At 36.9% G+C, this 11,150-nt stretch overlaps 1 non-coding gene across 1 annotated transcript; it reads left to right on the top strand.

Annotated features, from left to right (window-relative positions):
- Positions 1-8,672: 8,672 nt before the first annotated feature.
- On the top strand, positions 8,673-8,802 carry LOC114233435 (small nucleolar RNA SNORA25). Its single transcript, XR_003619576.2, has one exon. It is a non-coding gene; the product is annotated as a small nucleolar RNA SNORA25 (small nucleolar RNA).
- Positions 8,803-11,150: the final 2,348 nt, after the last annotated feature.

Genomic DNA, 11,150 nt, shown 5'->3' on the forward strand with positions numbered 1-11,150 from the left:
CTGGAGCCGCAGTTTGCCGACCACTGCCTTAAGGGACTCCTGCTTTCTTTAAATATATAATCTCTGAGGATTATGAACTTCTTTACAGATAGAATGAAACATGAGATATATATCTTAACCTACACTTTTAGAAAATATCATCAATAGAGTTTTCAAAATACATTTTCAGAAGTACAGAGAAATTGAAAATATAATTAAGAGAAAAAGTCCAGAAAATAAACAAGGAATTTTGTAAAAGGAACCAAATTGAACCTTTAGAAATGAAGACTATACCAATCTTATATAATATATATAATAAAAGCCTAATATGCTAAGTGTCCAGTTGTCCATTCGTCCGTTCAACCAATCAAAGCATAATATGCTAATGATATATTAAGGCTGCTCAACCGCTAGCTATAATGTACACTGACCATCAAGGGGCAGACGCTGTGACCGGTAGGTTAGCTTGCTGCTGGGGTCAGGCCAATCAGGACTGAGCGAGATGGGCAGGACATGCCCTGGAGCCCTCCCACAGTCCCTCCCTGGCTGGCCAACCTCCCGTGTCCCTCCTTGGCCCCGATCATGCACTAGTGGAGTCCCTCAGACTGGCCTGTGCCCTCTCGCAATCCAGGATCCCTCGGGGGATGTTGGAGAGCTGGTTTTGGCCCAATCCGACAGGCGAGGCCGAGGAACCCCATTGGTGCACAAATTTATGCACTGGGCCTCTAGTGTTAAGATAAAACATTATACTTCCAGTTATAATGTAGTAAGTAATTGTAATTGTTGCTCTCAGTTCAACTAGAAAACATAGGTATAATACAAAAACAATATTTAGAAGACATCAGAAGTCTGAGAAATCCTTCTTCAGGCTAGAAGACTTCCTTATCATTATAACACTAGAGGCCTAGTGCACAAAATTCATGCATGGGTGCAGTCCCTAGGCCTGGCCCGGTGATCGAAATACGAGCATCTGGTGTGGAAGGGCAGGTCCCAGCTGACCTCTGGGCCCTGACAAGCATCTGGGCCCCCAAACCCCCATGCACCCCTCTCCGCCTGAGTCATGGCACCCGAGTCCCCATGTAGAGATGCGGTGAACGTAGCCAGATGCCACAGGTTGGGGCATAGCGTGCGACTCTGAGCTGACCAGCGGTGCCACATGGAAGTCGGCTGGGCAGCACGCTCTCTCCCAGCTGGACTCACAGACCGGCTCCTACGCAAACCCACGGGGAGCCCAACCAGCTCCTGCAGTCCCGGTGGCTGTGGCCCAGCTTACCCAGAAGACAATGCATGGGTGCAGAGTGGGCTCCTCATGGGTGCCTGGTACCTGAGCATGGGGGCTTCCCTGGCGCATGAACCCTGGCATCCCAGGTAGCAGGGGGAGTGAGTGCAAGCTCAGCGGACACCCCACATTCTCACCGCACCTCCGTCCACATCACCCCCACCCCCAGGTAGTCAGCGAGAGGTGATGCCTGCCATGTTCCACGCTGCCCCCTGGTGGTCAGCGCACGTCATAGTGAGCAGTTGAACTCCTGGTCTCCCAGTCGAACTCTAGGTCAAAGGGCCACCTGAGGGGACAATTTTCATATTAGGCTTTTATTATATAGGATAAGGACTAGATTAATTAAAACTGTACAGAGGAAGAGACCTTCTAAAATGAGATGATGCTTGCTGGCTATTTTCTTTTCTGAGGGCATCTATATTTGCTGGGTTCAAGTTAAAGACCAAACTTGACAGCCATCAATATGGCCTCAAATCATCTCCATAATTACCTCCCCAAGAGTATGAAATGCATTTACAGACTTGCTTTTATAAAATAGAACACAGCAAAATGGTATGATGTAATGTATCTTCTGTGATTAGGATTTTAAAAGATAGTTGCTCCTGTTTAAATTTCTTGCTCACTTATCCATGGGGAAACCAGTTGCTATATCATAAGACATTCCTGTTAGAAGGCTCATCCAGTGAGGGGACAAGGCCTGCCAACAACCATATGAGTAAGCTTGGAAGGGGACCTTCCACCACTGTTAAGCCTTCACATGAGACCACTGCCATACTTGTATTAAGGTTTGACTAAAATTTCATGAGAGACCTTGAGACAGAAGAGCCCAACTAAGTGATCCTTGGATTTCTGGCTCACATACTTATGAGATAATCAACTTTTGTGTTTTCTTTAAGCCACTAAAAAAATCCAGTAGAGTTCTTTATTATGCAGCAATAGATAACTAATACAGGGGCCAATTCATCTAGAGAACATGATAATTTTAAAGGTCTATGCAATTTATAACAGTCTCAAAATAAATGAAGAAAATGTTGTGGAACTATAAGAAAAATACCCAAAGCCACAATTAAAATCTGAGACTTCAATGCCTGTTCTCAAGTTTAAAGAACAATGATTTAATTATTGGAAAGACAAGAAATAACAAGTGTTGGCAAGGATGTAAAGAAAAGGGAATTCTGATGCACTGTTAGTGGGAATGTAAATTGGTACAACTGCTACGGGAAACAGTACTAAGATTCCTCAAAAAATAAAAATAGAACTACCATATGACCCAGCAATTCCAATTCTGGGCATTTACCTGAAGAAATTGAAAACACTAATTCAGATATATGTACCCCTCTGTTCATTGTAGCATTATTTACAATTAGAGACCCGGTGCACAAAATTCATACACAGGGGGTGTGTCCCTCAGCCCAGCATGCACCCTCTCCAATCTGGGACCCCTCGAGGGATGTCCGACCGCCCGTTTAGGCCCGATCCCAGTAGGACATCCCAGTAGGATCGGGCCTAAACGGGCAGTCGGACATCCCTCTCACAATCCAGGACTGCTGGCTCCCAATTGCTCGCCTGCCTACGTGCCTGATTGCCCCTAACCGCTTCTGCCTGCCAGCCTGATCAACACCTAACCACTTCCCTGCCAGGTTGATTGATGCCTAACTGCTCCCCTGCCAGCCTGATTGCCCCTAACTGTCCTCCCCTGCAGGCCTGGTCATCCCTAACTGCCCTCCCCTGCAGGCCTGGTCACCCCTAACTGCCCTCCCCAGCAGGCCTGGTTCCCCCCACAACTGCCCTTCCCTGCAGGCCCGGTTGCCCCCAACTTCCCTCCTCTGCTGGCCTGGTCACCCCTAACTGCCCTCCCCTGCAGGCTTGATCGCCCCCAACTGCCCTCTCTTGCAGGCCTGGTCCCTCCCAACTGCCATCTTGTGGCGGCCATCTTGTGTCCACATGGGGGTAGCCATCTTTGATCACATGGGGGCAGCCATCTTTGTGTTGGAGTGATGGTCAATTTGCATATTACTCTTTTATTAGATAGGATTGCCAAGATATGGAGGCACAATAGGTGTCCATCAAATAGATAAAAGATATAGTATATATACAAATGGAATATTACTCAGCCATAAAAAGAATGAAATCTTGCTATTTGTAACAACATTGATAGTGCCAAAGTGTATTGTCCCTAAGTGAAATAAGTCAGACAGATAAAGACAAATACTGTATGATTTCACCTATATGTGTAATCTAAAAAAAAAAAACAAAAAAAAACCCCACGAACTTATAGATACAAAGAACAAACTAATGATTATCAAAGGATTGGTGGATTGGGAGGGTGGGCAAAAAGGTGAAGGGGATTAAGAAGTACAAATTGACAGTTATAAAATAGGAATATAGTCAATCATGTCCAAATAACTATGTATGGTGACAGATGATTAATAGGCTTATTATGGCAATCACTTCATAAGGTATATAAATGCCTAATCACTATGTTATAACTTGAAATTAATATAATATTATATGTCAACTATAATTGAAAAAAATTATCTGACAAAATAGAACTACCATATGATCCATCAATTCTACTTCTGGTTATTTATCTGAAGAAAACAAAAATACTAATTCAAAAAGATATATGCACCCCCACACTCATTGCAGTTTTATTTACAAAGCCAATATATAAAAATAACCTGAGTGTTTATCAACACGTATTGAGTAAAGAAAATCTATTTGTGTGGAAATGCCATAAAAAATGAAATTTTGTCATCTATGACAACATGAATAGATCTTGAGGGCATTTTGCTAAGTGTAATAATCAGACAGAAAGACAAATACTGTATAATCTTTCAAATATTTGATCTAAACAAACACAAACTAAAACAAAAGCCAAGCATATAGGTAGAAAACAGATTGATGAATGCCAGAGGCAAGAGCTGGTGGGTACGGCAAATAAGTGAAGGAAGTCAAAAGATACAAATTTCCAGTTATAAAACATCTGTACAGCATAGTGACTATAGGTAGTAGTTGCATATTTGAATGTTGCTAATAGGTTAAATCTTAAAAGTCTTATCGCAAGAAAAAGAAACTTATATAAATGTATAGTGATGAATGATAACTAGATTATTGTGGTGATCATTTCACAATATATACAAATATTTAATCATTACGTTATGCATTTGAAACTAATAAGATGATATATGTCTATTATACTTCAAACTAAAAACAACTATTTAGAAAATCACTAATGTTATATGACTTGAATAACACTATCAAACTTGATCTAACTGATATTTATAAAACAATCCAAAACAGCAGAATAAACATTTAAAAAAATGTTTATTGATATATACATTACTTTTATCATAAACAAATTTTAAGGATTCAAATCATAAAAAGAATATTTTCTGACCAAGTGTAACAAAATTACAAATTGATAACAAATAGATTACTTTTAAAAATCTACAGATATTTTGAAAGCTAGCACTTCCAAATAACCTATGGTTGAAAGAAAGCACTAACAGAAAAATTAGAAAGCATTTTGAATGAATAAAAATGAGAGCACGACTAATCAAATTTGTGCAATGTAGCTAAAACATTTATTAGAGGAAAGTTTAGAGCACTTTAAATTCATGTACTAAAAACGAAGAAATATCTGGAATCAATTATCTAAACCGCCCCCCACACATACACACAAAGAACCTTGAAAATAAGGAACAAACTATGTAAGTAAGCAGAATAAAGGAACTAATAAATATAAGTATAGAATGCATGAAATATAAATTTGGTTGATAGGATGATATAATTATTGACTACAACAATTTGAGAAAGCTCATTCTTTTCAACCAATCTGAAGGCTTCTTCAAAATGAGTTTTGTAACATTGAGTAAATCTTACTAAATATTAAAACTGATACCCTTAGACAATGTTTATTAACAATAATATAATTAGGCTGATTATTTATTTTTTTAAAGTAAAAAACAACTCCACCTATTATTATTAAAACTAAAATATACTAGGAAATAGTTTCTTATTTAATTTAAAATTAAATGAAAATTAGACCTTATTTAGAGCTGACAAACACTACAAACACTACATGTAAATACTTGTAGAATACAGTTAAAATCATGTTTAAAGGAAATGCATAAATTTAAGGTGAAAAGAAAAGAGCTGAAGATTATTGGATAAATGTTAGGAAAGTAAAAGGAAGAAAAAATAAAAGTGAAGGAATTAATAAATTATGAAGTAAATATAATAACTAGAATTATATTACCAAATTTTATTTTAAAGTGTAAAATAAAATAAACTGGATCAACTTCTGGCATGGTTGATCAAAAGAAAATATGAGATTGTTTAAATAAACTTCATTAAGAATGAAAAAAGACATAATGACAGATGCTTCAGTGATAAATATGATAAAAAGATATCATTTACCTGATGTCAATGCATTTTGAAACTTAAATGAAATGGACAATCCCATTACCAAAATTAACTGACAAGGAAATGTGAAACCTGGAGTAGGTAACCATTAGAGTAATTGAATTCATAGTTTAAAAAAATATTCCCATAAATGAAAACCCACCCATAAAAGGCTTTATCAGTTAGTTCTAAAAACATTCAAAGACTGAATAAATTGTGGTATCACACACATTGTTCAAAGTAAAGAAAAAAGTGAACAATCTCCAGAGGATCTAATGAGACCAGCATAACATTAATATCAAAACCAGTAGAAATTATTGAGATAAAAGCACCATAGGTAAAGCTCACTCTTAAACACAGATGCCAAAATCCTAAGCAAAACATTACCAACTAAGCACACAAACTTATTGGAAAATAATAATACAGCATGGCCAAGTTAGATCTTATTGCAGAAATTTATTAAATATTAGAAAAAATAAAGTTGTCATTATTTTCATATGTAATGTCAATAGAAATCTAAATGAATCCTATATAATAAAAGCCTAATATGCTACATGTCCAGTTGTCCGGTCATCCATTCAACCAATCAAAGCGTAATATGCTAATGATATGCTAAGGCCGCTCAACCACTCACTATGAAGTGCACTGACCACCAGGGGGCAGACACTCCAACCAGTAGGTTAGCTTGCTGCTGGGGTCTGGCCAATCAAGATTGAGCAAAACGGGCCGGACATGCCCTGGAGCCCTCTTGTGGTCCCTCCCTGGCTGGCCAACTTCAACGTCCCTCCCTGGCCCCAACTGTACACTGGTGGGGTCCCTCGGCCTGGCCTGTGCCCCCTCACAATCCAGGACCCCTCAGGGGATGTTGGAGAGCCGGTTTTGGCCCGATCCCACAGACCAGGCTGAGGGACCCACTGATGCACGAATTCATGCACCAGGCCTCTAGTATATAGATAAATAATGATTACTGAGAGAGCTTAGCAAAGATTTTGGACACAAAATCAAAGTACAAGTTCAGTTACATGTATCAACCAGAAAAAAAAAAAAAAGTGGAGAATGTAATTTTTTTAAGTCAATATACAAACAACCAGAAATTTTTAAATACTAAAAATATACGCATTTAATCTAATATATATATATATATATATATATATATATATATATATATATATATATATGTATGTAATATCATAGAAAAACACTGAAGAGGCCCTAAGTAGATTTAGGGGTATATATGTGTGTATGTGTATGTGTATACCTTATAAATGATAAGGAAAACACACAGTAGAAAAATGGACAAATTACTTGAAGAAGCAAGTAGTTTGCCATAAAATGTTCTCAACCTTATTAAAAATTAGGGAATGAGAAATCAAACCACAATGATATAGCATTTAACCACTTCAAATAAAAATTTAAAAGTCTGGTAAATATAAAGACGTGGAGCCAAGACCTGCTCCCTCTTCCCAAAACCAAACTCTTTAGTGTGTGAGCCTTGAAGCCTTCTTACCACCTTTGCTCTTCGGAATCCAGGGTCAGCATTACCTCTGATTATGCTTATGCGAGGAAGTCGTGTTATCACCCCCTTAAAGGGAACAAGTATGAATCTTCCTTTCATATTTGACTCACTGCCAAGTTATTAAAATGATTTTTAAATGATTTTTTAAAAAAATAATATAACTATGTTGACATTCTTGACTAGACTTTTGGAAATAAGGACTTTTAAAAGTGGGGGATCCTTCAAATCACTAAACGGCAAGTTTGATGTGCAATAACAGGTGTTAGAATATAGTGAAATAAATTTAGAAATATTTTTTAAATATTTTATAAAGAAAGGGGAAAAATAGTGATTAATTTCATTTTTGAGATTCTTCACATTTAGCTAGGGAGGTATATAATGTAGTGTCTAGAAAAAGCTAACTTATTAAATGTTATTTGATAACTTCTTAGAATCATTACATTTCTAAAAATGAGAAGCTTAATGCACTTTCATCAATTGATAATATTTTTTATTGCTGTTGGCTGTGATCTTTTTACAATTATATTTCTAGTTAGCCTTCCATAATATTCAGTTCATATTTCAGAAACTAAGGAATGGGTTAAGCTTTGAGGAGGGTAGAACCTACTGATTCTTTGCAGTTATATGTACACCTTTCCCTATGGGAGTTGTACAAATTTATTTTTGGCTAAAAGTGGAGTACAAGATGGAACTGGAGGACAAATGGCAGCGTGAGGCTAGCACCAAATGTAAGGTGTAAGAGAAGGCACGAATGGCCATGAGAGATCTATGGAGGAAAATTATTGAGAGTAAAAGATATGGGCAAGGGAGCAGAAGTGGGACAGGGACATCTGACACTGTCAAGGGAAAAGAGAAAGATGAAGGATACAACAAAGAAGAGAATTCTTACATCTCAGGACCTGCCTCTCACTTCCAGGCCTGTTATTTCCGTCTCACACTGCTAGCAAATTTTTAGTAACCCACATTAGAGTACAAGTTGACCTAGAATTTAAGTTGTTCTGCTTTTATTTTTAATAGAAATATAAATTCTCTCTTATTCTGCCAGAGGGACTGCTTCAATGCATGGTTGCTTCTTAAAGCACAGAATTTTACTAGAAAAATCATCAGTTCCTTTAAAAGAATCAAAATAGATGGGGTGGGAAACACACATATCTAACTTTTAGGATGATGTATGTGGCTTGAAAAGAAATCAGTCTCTTAGCCTATTAGTTACTGTTGTAATGATATTCGACATTTGTATTATTTCACTACTTACTTATTTAATTCATTTATTATTTCATGTATTAAATCTCTTTTCTCATTCCCAATATCCTCATGTCATTCATTCTTCTCTTTCTTACACAGATTTAATCATTTTCACCTTTTGAAAAACTGACAGAAAGAGCCCAAATAATGGTGTTTTCATTGGGAAATAGTGCACTACAAAACTCATGCTGTTATTGGCAGAATTTTCTACTTTGCATAATAAAATGTTTCTAATAATGTAATGTTGGGTCATTTCAAAGAGAGCGTATGGGACTAAAACCAGGAACTCTTAAAGCTGTGACCTAAAATTGAAGTTCTCCATAGGATGTAATAGACACTCTCAATAGTGTCTATTTTGTCCTGAAGAGATATATGATGAGAAAAAAAAAAAGGGGGGGGGAAAAGTAAAAAAAAAAAGTAATGTAATATATGAAGCCCACAGAAGAAAATAAGTGTTATTTACCTGAATTCTCTAAGACAAGCTACTTTTCTTTTTCCCTTCTGGATACATGAAGTGTGATGGTAAACAGGTAAAGATATTCAATTATTTAAATACAGGAACACATAGCAACTCTAGCCCAGGACTTGATAACTAAAACAGCTAGATAAAAACATTACCAGGACTATAGAATGACACAGACATGTACAACTTAGATAATAGTGCTGAAGTCCTCTTTATTAAGAAACTGTAATAACTCTTACCCAAGGGAACAACGAGATCATTTTTGCAAGAATTTGATCACATATTAGCTCTTTGCTTATAACCTTCTTATGGTTTTATGAAGAGGTTTTAGAAAAAAAATATATAAGTATTGCTCTTTTCTAATGTTTCTGCAAATGACAGATCTATGTTCCACCATTATCTGCTTTTCCATGAGCATTTGATAGAACAATGTTTTTGTCCCCTCTGGCTTCTAATTGCTTCATTGTCCCTCTTTTGAATGTGGTGATCAAAAGAAGTATTTTAAAGGATTAGTGGATAGCTTCTTCATTTTTGAAGCCTGAACAAAGAAAGGATCTAAAAAGTAGCTTGCAAAAACAGCAACTTGCAAATTTAATATTATGAATAACCTTTCAGTTTATTCTGATTACCTATTGTAGAGAATTGAGAAAAAATGTGAATCCAGTTTAAGGCTTTTTGTGCAAATCTTTCTTTGCAGATAATTTTAACAGCCCATCCTCTGAACTTGACCCCTATAACCCTGTACCTGACTCATTCTTGGGGAGAAAGGTAGACGTGGGTTTCAGTGGCACACATAAATAGTTTCTCTACTCAAAATGTATCATAGACAAAAATAAGACATGTTTTAAAGTTAATCCTATTCATCCAAAAGAATAATCGGGGGTGGTGAGCCACAATGCAATATACAGATGATGTATTATAAAACTATACACACGAAACTTCTATAATGTTATCAACCAATGTCATGCCAATAAGTTGAATTTAAAAATTATGAATAAACGAAAGAATAATCTGATTCCTAAAGTATGTTTTCCTAAATAAAAGTCTCTGATCCAGGATGTTAGAACACTCCCTCTCATGCATGAGAATTCCGAGGGAAGAAGCCAATGAGCTACGACCCTAACACTCCTCCACATCCTGCTTTCTCATGTAATTGCTTTGAGGGTGATGCTTGTGCTGATCACAGAAGCTGGGAGAGGAACTGTGGCTGTTGCAGGCAATTGCATGTTCTATGTCGACCTCCTTAGGAATTCATCTTGAAAATGAATTCTTCTCTATCAGTTTCCATGGCTTGGAAATGATGGGTACTAACAGTGCCTAGACTTAGTCCACAAGGTGCCTTAACTGGGTGCTGTCAGTAGCCCATATGCATCTAGGGAGCAAGCCTGGATTTAGGCAGCTTTCTATCTAGGAGCTCTGTAAACTAGTGCCTCTAAAGTTAAGATGTGCATAGGAATCACTTTGAATCTTGCTAAAATACAGGATTAGCACATCTACGATGGCCTCGTCTTCTGCATTTTTAACAAGCTGATGGGTGGTGCCAATACTGCTGTTTGGCTGACCATGATGTCAGCAACAGCGTTCTCAATGGAGTCAAGGAGACACCTTTAGTTTATTTCTCCAATAAATGGTCTTTTCCTTTAGTGAATGAGGAAAAATGTTAATAAATTTGCCTGAAACCTACAGGTGGACTAATGAGAATGGTAATGGGATGCCTGTCTATTGGTTGCAATTTTCAGCACTGATGATCACTGTGTACCCTGCTATATGGGTTCAGTATGAAAATCAAGTAATTGACTGTCTAAACTGGGGAAAGTTGAGAACAAAAGGGGGCATTTTTAAATTATTCTCAGAAAGAAAGGAATTATTTAAGATGCATCCCTTTATAATCCCATCTTTCTGAAAACATATAAAAATATAATTTGACCAAGGCTTCTATGTGATTATTTGCATGAGATTATAAAATTTTCAATATATAATTAATTGAAATGATAATTCTTCTAAAGTTTTGGGATGAAGTTGTCCTATTTTTACTGAGAAAAATAGAAATATTATTTTCCATGTTCAAGTCAAAATATGATGTGATTAGATATACCCTTGGCAGGTGTTGCTCATACACAAGTCTGATGATAATTATCTCATGATGATAATAAATTGCTGTTGTCTTTTCAAATATGCAGGTCGATGGTGTTCTGGTTACGTGTTTAGCATTACTGATGTGTTTAATATTTTTATGGCCTGTCACCATGTTGTCTTACACA

This window comes from Eptesicus fuscus, chromosome 6 (genome assembly GCF_027574615.1).
Source record: "Eptesicus fuscus isolate TK198812 chromosome 6, DD_ASM_mEF_20220401, whole genome shotgun sequence".
NCBI classification, from domain to species: Eukaryota; Metazoa; Chordata; class Mammalia; order Chiroptera; family Vespertilionidae; genus Eptesicus; species Eptesicus fuscus.